The sequence below is a fragment of the Pelmatolapia mariae genome, linkage group LG4 (genome assembly GCF_036321145.2).
Source record: "Pelmatolapia mariae isolate MD_Pm_ZW linkage group LG4, Pm_UMD_F_2, whole genome shotgun sequence".
Classification (NCBI taxonomy): Eukaryota; Metazoa; Chordata; class Actinopteri; order Cichliformes; family Cichlidae; genus Pelmatolapia; species Pelmatolapia mariae.
The window spans coordinates 144,502-162,995 of record NC_086230.1 but is presented as its reverse complement, the minus strand read 5'-3'; positions in this window follow the sequence as shown (position 1 = coordinate 162,995).

The following is an 18,494-nucleotide window of genomic DNA, read 5'->3' as shown; positions in this document are numbered from 1 at the left end:
ACTTCATCAGTCTCAGCTGCTTCAGGTTTCCCCAACCTTATAAACAGTACATCTGCATAATGACTGAAACTAGCATCACTGAAGGAACAATGGGCTGTGAGGTCAGTTCCTTGATCATTAATATGCAAATGTTCATGACCATTGATCAACAACCAATGATCAAAAACCACTGATCATTGATCAAAGACCATTGATCAATGGCCATGAATACCATTCACAGAGAGTTGGGGAATGGCTGCAATCACAGCATTGTAAGATGCTTACAGGTGTACCCTTAGGCCCCCTCCCCAATTCAGAGATGGTCTTTCCCTTTTCACGTAAATGGCCTCCTTGACTCCCCACTCAAACCAGTGTTCCTCCATGTCCAGGATGTGTACCTCCACATCATTGAAAGAGTGTCCACTGGCCTGTAGGTGTAAATAGACTGCAGAGTCCTGACCTGACGAGGTGGCTCTTCTGTGTTGTGCCATCTGCTTAGCCAGCGGATGGTACAACACAGTGTGGAGATTAAGAAATTATTTTATTGCTGTGATATAATCTGAATTATTATAATTGCATTAATAACATTCTTTACAGCATTATTCTATTAATAATATTTCTTACAGGATTAATATTGTATTAAAGATGTTTGTCATCACATTGACCTTTTCTATTTACAGGTGTAGTCATGATCATTTTATACACATTGCATATTTGTGCTTATTTAGAGTTGATGTTCCATTTATTAAAGGTCTTAAGCTTCACTGGCATGACTGTCCAGGTGATCCATGGTGTGAGAGACGAGAACATAGAAGGATAACTGCATACATGCTTACAAAACACATACACATATAATACATATAATCTAGGGACAGGCCTGAGCAGAAGGCCCAAATGTATTCTGCTTCTTGTTGAAAACCTGTTGCATTTTATTCTGCTTGGTGACTGATGACCAGAGTCAATAACCAGCCCCCAGGGACCCTGAGGGCTCAAAGTTATTGCCTTGTTTGGAAGGTGTTATAGAAATGAGAAGTTCTATGTCTGTTTATAGTTATCTAAAATGTACCACTGCCTGTAATCGATGTATTTTAATCTGTAATTGACGCACGAGGGGCGTAAACCCCGATGCTATAAAATCATCATCCAGTGTATTTTTGTCAGAAGACATATGCTGATATTTCTTCTCCTGTGTGTTAAATAAACTCATCGTTTGATTGCACTCTTCTGGGGCCTCCGTGGTTTGTTTCACTGCTCTGTATTGATCGATTTCGCAACAGCTTCGGCGGAGGATGCGGGCACTTGCAGGGCACTAGAAGTGTTGCTTTCCGCGGTGGTCGAGGCCAGATTGGTGGTCAGACGGACGTTGGGGTGGTATCTTGACTACTGTGGGCCCACATAAAAAGGTAAGCACAAGCCTCTTAAACTGAAATTGTGCTGTATTGGATGGTAATTCTAAAAATGTAGTCAAGAGCTTACCCGTTGATCTCTGCTTTGAGTTTTGCCTGAGTGAAAGTGAAACTGAAGTAGTGTTGCGTTCAAGGTCGGCTCCTAAGAAACAGTACTGAGTGAAAAGTAACTAGAGATGTTATTTTAAGGAAATGAGAGAGAAAATAGACCAACGTGTGATTAAAGAATAAGAGTTTATTGGTCAGTTTATGGTTAAATAAGTATTAGTCACGGAAATGAAGAATTCCCTCCCTAGGAAAGACGTTTTATAGGTGGTCCAGGGGACCTTACTCAGGTGGTGCTGCTGAGAGTTGTGGCCTTAGAAATAGCTAAATGATCACATGATCATTTTTGAGATACACTTATTTGTGAGAAAAAGAGTAAAACCGGATGCAGAGGTCCGAGGAGTTGACATATGATTTAAGAGACTCAAGCCAGCCGTGAGCTTGAGTGTAAAAGTAAAGTGAGTTTGAAGGAAATCAAGGTTTACTGTGTTGAATTAATTCTGATAATATTACTGCGGGTTATGAGAGAAGATTAAAGCATTACCTGTGTATCTGTGGAGACCCGCTGTGGTCCGTAAAAAGCCATGTTTCTGTTGATATTTCCTTAAAGTCTGCGGACCTGTTGAGGTCTCACAAAAGAAGTGCAGCTGTATTGATATCCGGATCCGCTGTGATCTACAAGTTACAGTTGAAAACAGTGACGTAAGAAACTGTCTGAAATGATTTAAGTGCCGCTGGCTGCAGGCTATGTGTGTGTGAGGCTTTGAAGTCTCTTTTTTCCTTTCTCTTCATTTTGGTTAAGAAAGTGCGTAGTTAAAATTTGGGTGCGGTCACTTCTCCTTTTAAGTTTAACATAACAGGCACGTTGATAAAATGAGGTGTAGTAATTTCATCTTTATTCTGGATAAAAAGGCATGTTTATTTCGGGATCTTGCCGAATTGAAATTTCACATATAAGGGATCTTCTTTACATGAGATGCATATGTCACGGTGAAACGCCAGAGACCCTCTATGGTTTTATAGTCTCTGCAGAAATAAGTGTGTCAGATTTAGAGAACTTTTTGTTCCGTTGCTCCATCATATTCCGTTGCCTAGTCAAATATTGTGCAAGGACAGCACAGGAACCTCGAGAGGCGGAGCAGATATTTTCCTTATTCCTTGAGCATGCATTTGATGATTTTGAAATTCAGTATCACTGGACAGGGTAAATTACGCGTGATTCTAACACAAGAGTTATTTTAATCAAACCAGAAACATAGTAATAAATGAAGGTGTGAACATCCTCCTGATTGCAGAGAATTTATAGAATTATTTGAGTGCGTTACCTTCTCTTTAAAAAAAAAAAAAAGAAAATCCTGAGCCGTGAATGAGTGGGGCTCTCTTCCTTACAATAGATCCGAGTGAATTAACTGTCTTTACTTTCACGATTTTGCTGACACCGGTGATTTATGGGGAGCCAGGAGAGGTGGTAGTGGAGGTGTTGGTCTGTTGTGAAACCTTGGACAGAGAGTTTAATTTTTTCAGAGAAGAGCTTTTAACTGAATCAGAGTTTCCCAGTTTCCTGGCTGCTTGTGTAGAACTGTATGAAGGCTTAGCTCAAGTTTTGGCACAGCACGGTTATTTAGAGGAGTGAGAATTTCCACAGTAAATTCCTTGGCTTTTTAGAAGCAGATTTGATGATTGGATGAGGCTTAGTTTTCCTGTTGATGACGAAGCATGGTATATTGTTCATCTATAAGGTTAGAGTTGATTCATATCTACGGAGGGATTCATGTGGTAGGCCTAGTTCACGGTGACACAGAGAATAATTATTATGTGCTTGTACTCTCTGCATACATTACTGAGGAGCAGCTTCCTGAGTTTCTTGGCAATTGTTTAACCCTTTAGAGCCGAGCGTAGCGCCCCCGCTCCGATTTGCGTAACTATTTTTAAATCTCGGTAGCTCTGCAACCACGTAAGCTAGAGCAATAATTTTTTTTACATATGAAACTGGAGAAGTTGTACTTACATCTTATGCCATCAGCTTGTCCTAGGTCACGGTTTTCTTCCACATATAGCTTTGCAAAAACTGCATAAAAAGCGGTTGCAGCAACAAAAACATAATATTCCAGAAACACGTTTTGCCGATCCGATCAGCTGTTCATAACACTTCCTACGTTGGAATAGACGTCAGCGCGAACTTTCGCATGTCCGCCATTACCTGCCCGAAACCGGAAGTGATGTCATTTTCGCGGAAATGTAGTTTTTTTTACTGTCAGGGCCTCAGAGCCTATACTGGTGTTTTTAAAAGTTATCTTTGACTTTATGACTTTCTGTGTCGTTTCTGGGATGCTTAGAACTCTAATTGCACTGCTGGAAATAGTTTATTTTGATGCATATGCTGCTTTTTTGCAAATTTGCACTACAATATTTATTTTCGTTTTTCCTGCAGTATATAAAAATTGGTGTATTTCAAAAGTAAAACTATGAAGACACTTCAAATAAATTTCCTGTGGTGGGAAACTAGTTTGTGCAACTTTTTTGTATTTACAGTTTTGAGGGATAAGCCTCTTAAATTTCTCTAACTAGAAATATTTGTTAAAAAAAACAAAAACGATTTTCAATTTTTTTGTAGTTTATTGCACTTTTTTGCAATTTATGTAATTACTATGCACTTAATGCATACATATTATTAAAATTTGGGCTATAATGGTTGTATTGATGTATATCAACTTGAAATGCTCCCAAAATTGGCACTACAGCATGTAAAAATATAATATAAGCTCTGGCGGACTTGGTTCTATGGTAGGTCTTAAAGGGTTAAGAAGATTTAAAGAGCTGGCTGAATTTGCTGATCTGTTTCTGAAGGAGAGATTTGAGTGTTTTTGGATGTGATTCATGACTGGCTGAATTGTGCAGTTAAAATCATTTGTGGGTTTTTTTTTTTTACCAAAGTCGCACCAGCAGATATTGACTCAGCCAAGAGCTAGTGGGTGCGGCCAACTTCCCTCTTTTTACTTCCCCTTTTAACAAGAGAAGAAACATGCACTGTAGGCCTCTTTAAGATTAAAAGTTGAACGGTGTGATTTTGACTTTAGCAGAAAGAGAAGAGAATTGTTTTTGACTTTGTGCAGGTCTAAAATAACTGAAATATAGAACTGCGCAGTATCTTGGTTGGCCTGTACTTCCTCTTTTTACCGAGGCCCTGTTTATAAGCTGCACGGAGTATAAAAGCACAGTGCTTGGTTTTTAGAGCAAGAATAGCAACTGGTTTGGTGCGTTTATTTTGTAGTGCTTATAGTTGTGGCTGTTTTGTGAAGTTTATGAAATAAAGGCTGTTCTGACCCTGTGTTGGTCAGTGTGTGTTATATCAAGCAGGTACGAAAAGAGGAAGTGACTGCTTGGGCTCCCACAGCACTTCTGATGGAAGGAGGAAGTGACTGTTCGGTGGCTGCAGTGCTTCTGATAAAGAAACGGGAAGTCACGTCAAGGAGCTTGCGAGGCGGAGTCCTACAGCAGCCATTTTGTGAAAAGTTCAGAGGAACAAAATGGCGGAAAGTTCAATTATGACATCTAGTGGACAAAGAGTATATAAGCCACTAAAGGATCAGCTGGATGAGCTAAACAGAGCCATCCACATGTCTAGTTCAAGAACAACTAAAGCAGCAGACAAAGAATTCAAAACTGTAAGGAAATATGTGGAGAAATTATGTGCTGCTCAACAAAAAACTTTGGAAGACAGACAACCTCTCTACTTGATCTTCAAAGAGGAAGGTGAGAACTGTGTAAAAAGATTACAGCAATTGCAGCAGGAAACATTGACTCATGCAATGATCAGACAAACCAAATCGGAAATAAAACTCTTGAAGGAAAACCATGGAAAATGCTGCAAATGGACAGGAAAAGAATAAATGTAAAGGAATTTCCAATTGGATGGAAGAGGATGAGGAGGTAAGTTCACCTCCCCAACAACATGAAGAGAAAGTAGAGACAGCAGAACAGGTACTCATTATGTTGAAATCTCTCCATGATTTGCAACAGGAGAACAAGAAACTGGAAGGACAAATACATTTGCTGAACACAGCACAAGAGAAACTGGAGCATGCGCATGCGAAGCTAGTACTACCTGTGAATGCTCTCCCCACCTCTTCTGAACTACTAGGAGACACACTGCCGCCACCCCCACCTCCACCACCAGTAAACCCATTACCACAGCTGTACCCTTGGGTCACGCAGGCACCATGTGCTCCGCCCCCTCCTTATGCCTTTCCTGTAATGTCTTTAGCAGGAGGAGAGATCAGAGGGCCACAAGGACAAAAGAGCACAGTAATTGGGGGATTTGCAGATGTTGTACACATCACCCCTGCAGCAGTAGGTCAGGCACCCAGTGGACAATCCAGGGCGTTACAGCCCATGGGTGGGGAAGGAACAACAGGAGCCGCAGCTAAGGCTGGAGGCCCAACGTCATCTCCCAAGTTCGTAGAATACATGGAGTTTGACCCACTAAAAACACAAGGGGGACCTGGAGCTGAGGACCAACCAAGTGTGAACTCAGCTACCAGTCAGGAGGGGCCGAAAAAGGGAACCTCTGCTACCCCCTCAACAGGTGGTATGGCCTCACCAGCGGACGAGGTCCGGAGGCTAGAGTTTGCCCCACTGCCCAACCCAGGTAGAAAAGAGCAGCCTCAGCTAATAAAGACAGCTTAGGAGGCTCAGTGGAAAGGAGAAGTTTATGGAGAAGAGCATGCTGACAAGGATGCTCTGGCTGACATCCTGCGAAGAGTCATCAAAGTAGAAGAGAGAGTAAAAAAAGAAAACTTGGCTGCTTTGGACGAAGAAGACGAGATGTTGGAAGAGAATGAGCCAGACTGTGTGGAAGGTCGTGAAGTTCGACCTGACACCAAAATGGCAGAAATGAAATTGCGATCACAGAAAACTGTGCCTCGGATGGATAAACCAAAACAAAAGCTGGTCAACCAGGACAAGACCACATCTGGACAAGAAAAACGCCAGTCCGTGTTCAAAAAATATGATCAGCTGAAGCTTGATGAAAAGGAAGTGCACTTCAAGAATAGCTTAGATAATCTAGAATGGGAGATGCCCCTAATGTGTGGAGCAAAGCAGGATCCAGTTTATCGTTCGTACAAAATAAGGGATTTGGAGGCGCTGGTTAAACAGCTCCCACCTATAACAGAGGGAGGAGCTAGCCATGGGCGATTTCCATGCCGTTGCAGGCAGGTGTATGCTAGGCGGGGGATTAGCAGACGTGGAAGAAATTGCTAACACCACAACTTTTCCAAATGACGTGCCATATAACACAGTAGAAGATAAGCTAGCTGACGCAGTTCGTGAAAAATACATGACTCCAAGTTTAGGTTCTATACCAAAGATAACCTGGGATCCAAAATACACTCCAAGAGAATTTCTAGAAAAAGCTAAGGAACAATGGATGTCACAAACTGGCATACATCCAGGCCAGGAAGGAGAACACAGAGCCTGGTTCCGTGCAGCGGTGCTGAAGGGGCTGCCAGACAAAGTAACAACAGATTTAGAAAAGAACCCAGATTTTGCAGTAGCAGACTCCACCCAGTGGGAGAGGCATGTGACACATCGGTTACAGCTGGAACAGGATGAGGTAAACAAACAGAAAAAAGAAATAGAAGACACACAGGCGCAACTGCTAAAATTACAGCTGAGTGAAGCTCGTGAGAAGCATAATTCTAAGAAAGAGAAGAAAGAGAAAGAGGCCAACAAACCTATGATGGTTGTACATCCTCAAGCTGATCCTGTGCCCGATTGGCCAGATCTGGACCCAAACTTATACCCAGATGACTGTAAATTACCAAGGCAGAGACGCCCAGCGGGAAATTGGGGGACCGACCGTTCGCAGAGAGGACATGGTCGATTCTGGCAACGGGAGCCTAGAGCTCGTGGTTCAGGGAATCCCAGAACGGACTCATGGAATGTCTGCTACCAATGTGGAAAAGAAGGGCACTGGGCTCGAGAATGCCGTGAGTTGCCCCGAAGCTATGAACAGAGAAATCACTCATACCAGGCACATGGCGGTCAAAGAGGCAGAGGTGGTTACCGAGACAGACATCAAGCTCCTAATCCAAGCGCCGTGCCACACTCTCAGTATCCAGTGGCGGACTGGAACTGGGATGACCAGCACTGATGGAGCCCACAGAGACCAAGCAGCAGGGGAATGGCAGATCCCATGCTGTCAATGACAGTGGAAGGTGCAGAATTGCCCTTCCTGGTCGACACTGGGGCGACATACTCGACACTGAGAATGACACCAAATAGTGCAACCATCTCAAACCACACTGTTAGTGTGGTGGGTTTTTCTGGGGTCAATACTTGATGCAAAACTGTGAACAACCCCCTGCTGACATCTACTGGGGGCGTCTGGTAGAAGACGGCATTCTGAGACAATATCAACAGTGGAAACCATGGATCATGAGTCTTGCGGTGTACTCCTTGCCTAGAGATCCCTACCACGTCAACCTCTTTTATGATAGGGACGATGATGATGTTTACCGGGAAGCCTTCCAGTCTGAACTTGAGGGTCAGACCTGGAATGTCCAAACACAAAATATCTATGCGGGGCCAGAAGGTGTAGCGGTGGTTTTCAAATTAACAGATGAACAATTGCCTTGGTACAACATGGGATCAGATTCGGCCCCACACATCACATTGGCAGTTCACGAAGATCATCAGGCCAAAGAACTGGGAACAATGGTGAAGCGGGCGCTGGATAATGCTTGGTGGCAACCCACCCAAATTCCAAATGTTTGTTATGCACCAAAATGTAAAACATACCGTATCACATGTGTGTCCAGTGACGCAGTGATACTAGAGCATCAGCAAATATTGAGAACACATGGCAGCGAAAGAACAGATCATCCAGACGCAGTGGCAGAACTTTCAAAATTGCCTGAAACTCTGTGGTCTACTGGACCAACAGATGTCGGCTTAGCCAATTGTTCGCCAGTCCTGTTCCAGCTTAAGTCAGAAACACCAATTTCACGACCACAGTATAAACACAAACCTGAAGCAGAGGAAGGGATTGCTGAGACGATTGAAGGGCTACTGAAAGCAGGAGTGCTTGAGCCCTCGCAATCCCTTTGGAACACACCAATTTTGCCGGTGGAGAAACATGGGACAGGGAAGTACCGTATGGCACATACTGGACAGTGTACCATCCTCAATCTCAAGGGAAGGTAGAGAGAATGAACTTAAATTTGAAAAACAAACTAAACAATCTAAAATCTGCGCAGCAACGGGGCTGAATTGGGTCTCAGTTCTACCAATTGCTCTAATGACTATAAAATGTTCTGTTAATAAGTCCACAGGGTTCACGCCCCATGAGTTGCAGACGGGAAGGCCATTCCCAGCACCCTGGACAGAGGTCCCGGGGGAACACACCACCTGGAGTAACAGGTCTCATGCAGAATACTGGCATGAATTAAAATCTCTTGTTTCCAGTTTCACAAAACAGGTTACCTCTGGACTGCATATGGTGGACAGAGTGACCCCAGAGGCAAAGGTGGTGTGGCTGAAGGTGCTTAAACGAAAGTGGAAGGAGCCACGCTGGACTGGTCCTTATGAGGTCATTGCCAGAACGACTACAGCAGTTCAACTAAAAGGGAAAGGCGACACCTGGTACCACTGGTCGCAGTGTGCACCAGCACATGAGAGCTTGGTAGAGGAAAACTCGTCTTCAACTAACACGGGTGGTAACGAAAAGAGGCAGAATAAATGCTCTCACCTGTGCAACGGGCCGACCAGTAGTCCACCTGGGAGGCCGAAGAAAGAAGAAGCGCATCGCAGAAGGTCGCCGTGCCACCAAAAAGGAGCGGTAACAAAATTGAAAGAACATTAGGAAGAGTGAAAGTGTAGGCTAAAGCTAAAATCCACAAAACATAATGGAAATGCCTGAAACTCAGACGCGCAGGGACAGGAGGAGTATTACAATATTGTTTTTGATTTTATGTATCCTACGTGCATTAACAATGACTGCTGCCGCGTATTTTCTTGTCAATCTTTTGCAGGGTGCATTTTGTGAATCGGTCAGATGCGGATGCCAGTCCAGCACAGCACTTCCTGAGACAGTGGTTGCTAAAACAGAATCGGTAAAAAGACTAAAGCGTGAGATGTCAGGTAAAGGTGATGAGTGTCTCAGCACATATAATGGCATAGAATTGAGTTACGTTAAAGGGTCCACCAGCTCATTCACGTTTGATTTGTGTGATGTCATTAAGTGTACAGGAGCTAGTAGCAGCTGGAGAGGTTATGATGTGTGGGTTTGCAGCCACTGTGATATTTGTACCCGGGGAGGGAACCCTCTTGCAACTCGAGGGATTCGCCCTGTACTGAGGTCATATACCACAGGACAGTGGTGCACTCCTGGCTGGGGAAATGTGGTAAGCTGGACAGGAGTAGGGTGGCAGCCACATGTGCCTGAAGGATTGAAGGGAATAGCAATACAGAGGGATTTTTCTGTTTCCCAGAACCCTATCACTCTTTCTCTAGGTCCGTGGAGCTCCCTGCCCAAATCTGAAAGCCCAGGAGGTGTGTTCTGTCTGGTAATCGGGGTGGACGTGTCAGGAACCGATCCATTTGGGGTAAATAGAGTAAACTTAGTTGACCCAAAGCCTCAGCCACTCGTAAAAAACTCAATCACCACTCTGACTGACCAAACAATAACTTCGGCAACTGTAGCTCAAAAGGAGCAGGAACCAAAAGAGAAACCACTTCTGACAATAGATTATACTAGATTGAAGCCTCAGGATTTAATTGAGCGTGCCACTGGTTTCAGGGATAGTAATCTATGGCTTGATTGGGTGGCTCAAAATGCTAAAGAACAACATGTATCTGACTGTGTTGCCTGTGCTTCAGCTAGACCATGTTTGTTTACGGAGCCCGCACCACTGTATCCAGAGGATAAGTGGGGCTACGATTGTATGCTGCAGATAACTAAAGGTGCAGTGAGTACTGGCAACTGTTGTCTGGACTTTTCCCTCCCATTTCAAAGCAGACCACAGTGGGTCCATTTTTGCCAAAACAATATAATTATACATGTTTCAAGTTCTCTACAGATACGGTAAAGTATAAGGTGGGAGACATTGATCCAAGCTGGTGCTCTGTCACTCTGACGGGATGAACCACCAATAATGTAAGTGACCCAAGCACATTAATTGGAACATGGGCAAGAAGTGGGTTGTATTATTATTGTGGGCAGAGCACTCTTTTGGTTCGTGTTCCTCTAGGAAGCGTAGGGACATGTGCGATGGTGCGGTTGGGAGCTCCACTCATACTTATTGGAAACCAGGTAAAGACCATTCCGCAACACAACACACGTACCTTAGCCGCCAGACGTAAAAGACACATTTTGGCAAAAAGAGGGACCCAGGGTACACATGCATACGATCCTCAGCTGGACTCACCTACCTGGATTGACTCAATAGGAGTGGCCAGGGGAGTTCCAAACGAGTATAAGCTGGCAGACCAGGTAGCGTCAGGATTTGAAAGTATATTCATTTGGGTAACGCCTAATAAGAATGTTGATCGCATTAACTATGTTCATTACAAATTGCTGAGACTCTCTAACCTTACCAGGGACGCCATGGTAGGGTTCGCAGAACAATTGGGTCCGAGTTCGCTGATGGGGGTGCAAAATCGAATGGCCCTTGACATGTTGTTGGTGGAGAAAAGAGGCGTGTGTGCTATGTTTGGAGACATGTACTGCACCTTTATCCCCAATAATACTGCCCCACATGGCTCAGTAACCCGAGCTCTGGAGGGCCTGAAAACTTTGTCTAAAACCATGCATGACCACTCAGGTATCAAAAACCCACTGGAGTCCTGTATGGCATCCGTGTTTGGACGGTGGAAAGGTTTGGCCATGTCGGTAATGCTTTCCCTGTCCATACTTTTAGGAATACTGGTCATCTGTGGTTGTTGTGTCATTCCTTGTGTCAGAGGATTGTTGGTAAAGATAATGGCAAGGGCTGCGGACCCCGGACGGGTGGAGTCAATCTACATGATGAACTTAGAGGCCATGTGGGGCAGGGAGTGATACAACACGAGGTGTCGTGACATTCCTGTTTGGAATGTCAAAAGAGGGAAATGTGGAGATTAAGAAATTCTTTTATTGCTGCGATATAATCTGAATTATTATAATTGCATTAATAACATTCTTTACAGCATTATTCTATTAATAATATTTCTTACAGGATTAATATTGTATTAAAGATGTTTGTCATCACATTGACCTTTTCTATTCAGGTGTAGTCATGATCATTTTATACACATTGCATATTTGTGCTTGTTTAGAGTTGATGTTCCGTTTATTAAAGGTCTTAAGCTTCACTGGCGTGACTGTCCAGGTGATCCATGGTGTGGGAGACGAGAACATAGAAGGATAACGGCATACATGCTTACAAAACACATACACATATAATACATATAATCTAGGGACAGGCCTGAGCAGAAGGCCCAAATGTATTCTGCTTCTTGTTGAAAACCTGTTGCATTTTATTCTGCTTAGTGACTGATGACCAGAGTCAATAACCAGCCCCCAGGGACCCTGAGGGCTCAAAGTTATTGCCTTGTTTGGAAGGTGTTATAGAAATGAGAAGTTCTATGTCTGTTTATAGTTATCTAAAATGTACCATTGCCTGCAATCCTCCTGACACTTATCAGCGTACTATTACATACTATTACACTATGTTACTCTGTTTGTGTTGGGGGATCCGATCCTTGGGGTGGACCAGTGTTTGGCGCTGCATGTTTTGGGGTTTAAAAGCCAAAGAGATGCAGTGTTTAGAACAAATGCATCTCAACCTTTCCAATACTCCTGACACATACAGGATCACTAAAGGTTTTCGCTTAGGCAGCAGCTATCCTTCTCTCCGGGATCGACTGGAGCTTTGTTTAGGTGCTATCCCAGCTTTAACAAATGTCCAGCTGGGATAACCACATTTACTCAGGGCCTTCTTGAGGTGATGTTCTTCTGTTTTCCTGGGCGCTGTGTCTGTGGGGATAATGTTCGCTCTGTGTTGTAGCATCCTGATGACACCCAGTTTATGCTCCAGTTGATGATGAGAGTCAAACCTTAATTACGGATCAGTATGAATAGATTTACGGCACACATCAGCTTTTAGATGTCCCCCATTACTGATGGAAATATCACAGTCTAAGAAGGCTCTCTGTAATGTGGCAAAAGACTCACGGGCAGCTTGGCAGATGGCAGAGCGGGTCCCTCCGGCGCACAGACCTCTGGCTTGGACTGAGCAGGTCAGGGTAGCGCGGCGACCTCCAGCTCAGACTGAGCAGGTCCGGGCGACCGCGTTGCTGCCAGAGCTGTTGGTGATGGCGGTGGCATGGCAGATGCAGACAGTTTAGAAGGTGGTGGTATAGCAGCTGCAGGCAGGTGAGATGGACCGGCTGCTCGGACCCTCCCGTGGAAGCTGACAGCTAAACGAGCCCCTCGGTCCCTCCAGCGGGAGTAGACACAGGACCAGAAGATGCGGAGCCCTCTGGCTGAGGTGACGCTAACGACATCTGTACAGGGCACACAGCCGGCTTGGGATGCTGTGGCTGGGGCTGTGCAATCGCCCTAACTCAGAGTTCCCTAACTCTGAAAAAACAGACTCAGAGTCCACAGACTTAATATTTTCAAAGTTTACTGATGGCTGAATAAGCTCGCTTGATTTCTCCGTAGAGGACGAAGAGTTATAAGTTCCGGCTACAATTTCTCTCCGGAGTTCCAGATGCAGCTACAGGCCCATGTAAAGCCTCTGAGTAGACCCCAGGGTGAGTTTCCAACTGTAAAACAGTCCGGTTAACAGTCACACGAACAGTCCACAGCCTCGGAGTTAACGGGCTCTAATTTTAAAACTCCAGGCTCAGAATGAGCACAAGAAAAACAGTTTCCATCACTCCCTGAAACTAAAAATCTCACCAGAATGAACAGTCGCTGTTTCTACAGGTAATGAATACATGTCTTGGTTACTCACCACAGCCGGCTGTTCAGAAATATGGGAATTTGGCTGCACTGAGGAGCGTTGGTGGCGGGGACGCCACTTCCTCTTTGAAGACGAAACCAACCCACGGGGTTGAAAATCCACCGGCAGGCCAGCTGCAAATCCGCCAGCGGGCCAGGCTGGTGAGCAGCCTTAGTTGGAGGGTGAAGATAGAGGGTGTTAAACAGGAAATCCGGAATGATCGGGTAGAGAGAGTCGATTAGCCAGGGGAAGCTGAAAAGCATTTCTTGCAACTGGCTTGCCACAGTGCGACAAAACACTTCCCCATACATCTTCAGCCACAGATCACACAGTTTATTTATCCTGTCGATTACCACAATGCTGAGCCTCTCCTTTGTCTCCGCTGGGTTCATTCTTCTCCATTCTTCTGTCAAGGACTGCGATGGCAGACAGTGGAGTTGTGGGATAGTAGGACACAAAATTCAGGACACTTCAGATGAACAGTGGATTTTATTTATGATGAAGAGATAAATAACTATTTACAAAACTTAGCACTATGGCTCCCATGGCAATTCCTTCATGAATCCCCACACAGTGCAAATGTCCATAAACAGTGTAAGGTGACAACTCCAAAAATTCCAATTCCAATCCGTGACTTCACTCCGTGAAGACACACTCTGTGTGTCACCAGGAGTCGTGAGCAAACCCACGTAGCTCAGCAGGAAATTTAGTCAGCAGCTGTACTTAACGGGTTAAGTAGGTCACTCCTAACTCTTAAATAGGTCACTCCTAACTAGGGTAATCTGCTACAACTGGCTGCAGGTGACAAGCGGCAGGTGTGGCTACCTCCAGCACAGGAACACTTCCGGGGTTGTGATCCCTCTGGTGACCAAAACTGTCACCGTCCTGGGTCGGATAGACCCAGCATTTTGAGTTCCTTATGTTTTAGTTTATTTTTGAATGATGGATTGTTCTTTATGTTTCTCTGGTGCTTTGTTGATTTTTATTATGAATATGTGTTTCAGTTATTTTGGTATGTTTCTGCATTATGACTAAGGTTTGGGATGTATTTTGTTATTATTGCCGGTTTAGTTCAGCGTCTAGTCTGTCTTACTCTGTCTAGCCCGTGTCTTAGTAAAGTGTGTTTTGTTACCTGTTTTACTTTGAAGGTTCACGTTCCTGTCTGATGTCAGTGTTCCAGCTTTCCCTGTCTCGTTAGGTCTTATTCCTCCCAGCTGTGTTCCCCTTCTGTCTCTAATTCCTTGATGACTCCCTCAGTGTATTTAAGCCCAGTGTGTCTTTGTGTCAGTGTCGCGTCGTTAACATCTACTCACCCTCACGTCCTCGGTGTGTTCTGTTTGCCAGCCTGCCAACCTGTCTAGTTATTCCGTACTCCCAGTTTAGTTAGTGTTTTTCTGTTCTGCTTCATCCCAGCAATAAAGCTGTGTATTTTGAGTTTCTTCTGCCTCCGTGAGTCCTCCATTTTGGGTCCTCTCTTCCTGCCTACCTACACACAGACATGACAAAAACATCCAGGAGTGCGAACATAACATAACATAACACACACGGGGAGACGGAGAAACAGGAGAGAGACAACAAAATACCAAAAATACATGAGCATGGGTCCCTAGACCCAGGCCGTGACAATCAACTCTCTCTTATCAGCATTAAGAAGCAGGAACTATCAGATAACCAGCTCCTAATTGCAACTACCTTGAAAAAGTATTTATACCCCTTGAACATTTACACATTTTTGTCACCTTAAAACCACAAACTTAAATGTTTTTTTATTGAGATTTTCTGTGATAGACCAACACAAAGTAGCACAAAATTGCAAAGTGGTATGAAAATGATACATGGTTTTCAAAATTTTAAGCAAATGAAATCTTAAAAGTGTGGTGTGTAATCAGCCCATGTACTCTGATACCCCTAAATAAAATCCAGCGGAGACAGAAGGACGACCCAACTAAACACGCTGAACATGGAACATAAGACCTTTAAAATAAAACAAGAAACATAGAGCGACGTAAACTGGGACACGCAAGCTTGACATGAGACACCGAGAGAGATGGCGAGGGAAATGAAAAAGAGGGAACGAGACATGACGAGCTGAAGGCACATACTAAATGGGGTTGGGGGGTGTTAAAAAGATTACAATTTAGTAATAAAATGATTTTGTCAACATTCACTAATTATCATCAGTTTGTGTTTTTAGGCTGTCCTCAGATGATTCGGGGGGGGGGGGGGGGGGGGGGGGGGCAGAGGAAAGGAGAACTTTGTTGTGGCTCAAATTCAGATGGCATTTCACTTGTGAGCTCTTGGGAATCAGGCATGGGGGTGCTTCAGAATGGGGCCATCAGTGCACAACCATGTATGTTTTTAAGCTGGTAAATGACTATTTCTAAACTAACAAACTGGCAAAAAGAATGATAATGTCATATTTCTGTTGTTTAGAGATCTCAATGTTTCAACTGCATTTTGAAGCGGACATGCATTAAGAAATGGCTGACAACATTTGAGGTAAAGCAAATGTTTCATCCGTAAAACATATTACAAAGAAGACCCATGATAATGTAGAAATGAATTTCTGTGCTGTGGGATCAATAGTCTGACTTTATTTTATCTTGATGCATTGAGTATTTCTTCTTCAGTCACCTTTCTCGCTCAATATGTGTAAATAGACCTCTCTGCACTGAATCATACTTGTTATTGTGTGAATTCCTCAGGCAGAGGCATTCACACTATTGAGTTCCTGTTTCTCTTTATTCTTTATTATTGTGTGGATGCCCTCAAAGAGCTTCCACACTATTGAGTTCCTGTTTCTCTTTATTCTTTATCCTTTCTTTATTCCTGATGCTTCCGTACGTTTTTTGCACCTTAACTACTCCCTCAGTTTTCAGCCGATTTTCTCAGTTCAAACTCTAAACTGTTCTGCTCTTTCTGCTCTTTCCGGCTATATCTTTTGGTATTTATTACTATTATACTTTTTAAAATATTAAGCTTTTTTCCTTTAATTTGTCCCATTGAAATGAATGGAAAACTTCCACAATTCTGCTAAAACTTTCCTCTTTTTGAAACTTCACAACTACTTCCTCATACTTTCACCTAGAAACTCCATTCAAACTTTAAAACGTTCTCAACTTATTGGGCTATTCATGTATGATTCCGCTTTTTCAGATCTTCTACTGTTGTAATCTTATCCCTCTTTAAGTTTTCAGCTGCAGCTTTGTGATTTTTCAGAAAATACATGCGTTGTTATGGTTGCTATGCAATTAACACAGAGTGAGCACTTGTCCTTTTTCAGTTTTCTCTTTATGTCTGAACAAGTTCTTGCTACTCGCTCAATTTCCACTCAACCCCCACAAATTATACATCAAAATGTAGGTATTTTTTGCTGGCTTTCAGAAAATGTCTCTATCATTGTTGTGGGATTTACAGAGTTTTATCAAATCTCCTCAGAGCAACACAAAGTCTGAAAACTCTCCATAGAAAGTCAATGGGCGAGTTTGTTCAAAATCACCGCTGAATTTCTCTAATGAGAGGCATTTTCAAATCGTCATATCTCCTTAACGAAACAAAGTTGAGACATGACACTTGTGCCAATATATCTTCAGACACTCCTGATGCTCACAATTCAAGAATTTTTTCCTCACCTATTACCGTTTGGCCATGAATTACACTTGTTTGAGGGTAGGAAATTTGTCTCTCGCTCAGATTTCTTCAGATTTCAAACTCTGGAAATGAGTCTCCAAAAGTTGAATCTGTTCATCTGGACGTAGCGTTTTGTGGGAGAAACGTTTCGTCACTCATCCAAGTGACTTGTAGTAACCAAACCTGGAGTTTTCCAGTTTTGCTTAAAATACAGCAGCCGCATTTTGTACCATATGTAAACTTCTAAAACTTTTCTTTGGTAACCCAGAGAGTGTTATAATAATCAGTATCAATATCTTGATGCATGCTCTATCATCCAGGCAGTAAATCCCAAAAGGTTGATTCTGTTCATCTGGATGTAGCCTTTTCAGTTTTAGAAACCTGTCATCAGTCACCCAAGTGACTTCATCAGTCTCAGCTTCTTCAGGTTTCCCCAAACCTTATAAACAGTACATTTGCATAATGACTGAAACCAGCCCACTGAAGGAACAATGGGCTGTGAGGTCAGTTCCTTAATCATAATTATGCAAATTCCCATGACCATTGATCAACAATCAATGACCAAAACCCACTGATCAAAGAACACTGATCAATGGCCATGAGTACCATTCACAGAGAGTTGGGCAATGGCTGCAATCACAGCATTGTAAGATGGTGAAAGATGTACCCTTAGGCCCCCTCCTCGATTCAGAGATGGTCTTTCCCGTTTCACGTAAATGGCCTCCTTGACTCCGCGCTCAAACCAGCGTTCTTCCCTGTCCAGGATGAGTACATCCTCATCACTGAAAGAGTGTCCACTAGCCTGTAGGTGTAAATAGACTGCAGAGTCCTGGCCTGACGAGGTAGCTCTTCTGTGTTGTGCCATCCGCTTCGCCAGCGGTTGTTTGGTTTCCCCGATGTATAAATCCTGGCAATCCTCCTGGCACTTAACAGCGTACACTATGTTACTCTGTTTGTGTCGGGCCCGATCCTTGGGTGTACCAGTTTTTGGCGCAGCGTATTTTGGGGTTTAAAAGCCACAGAGACCCGGTGTTTAGAAAAAATGTGTCTCAACTGTTCCGATACTCGTGACACATATGGGATCACTACAGGTTTTCGCTTGGGCAGCGGTTGTCCTTCTCTCCTGGATCGGCTGGAGCTTTCTTTAGGTGTCTTTCCGGCTTTGACAAAAGTCCAGCTGGGATAACCACATTTACTCAGGGCCTTCTTGATGTGCTTTTCTTCTGCCTCCCTGGCCGCTGTGTCAGTGGGGATGGTGTTCGCTCTGTGTTGTAGCGTCCTGATGACACCCAGTTTGTGCTCCAGTGGATGATGAGAGTCAAACCTTAGATACTGATCCGTATGTGTAGGTTTACGGTACACGTCAGCTTTTAGATGTCCCCCATTACTGATGGAAATTTCACAGTCTAAGAAGGCTCTCTGGAAATGAAGCACTTTTTTCTCT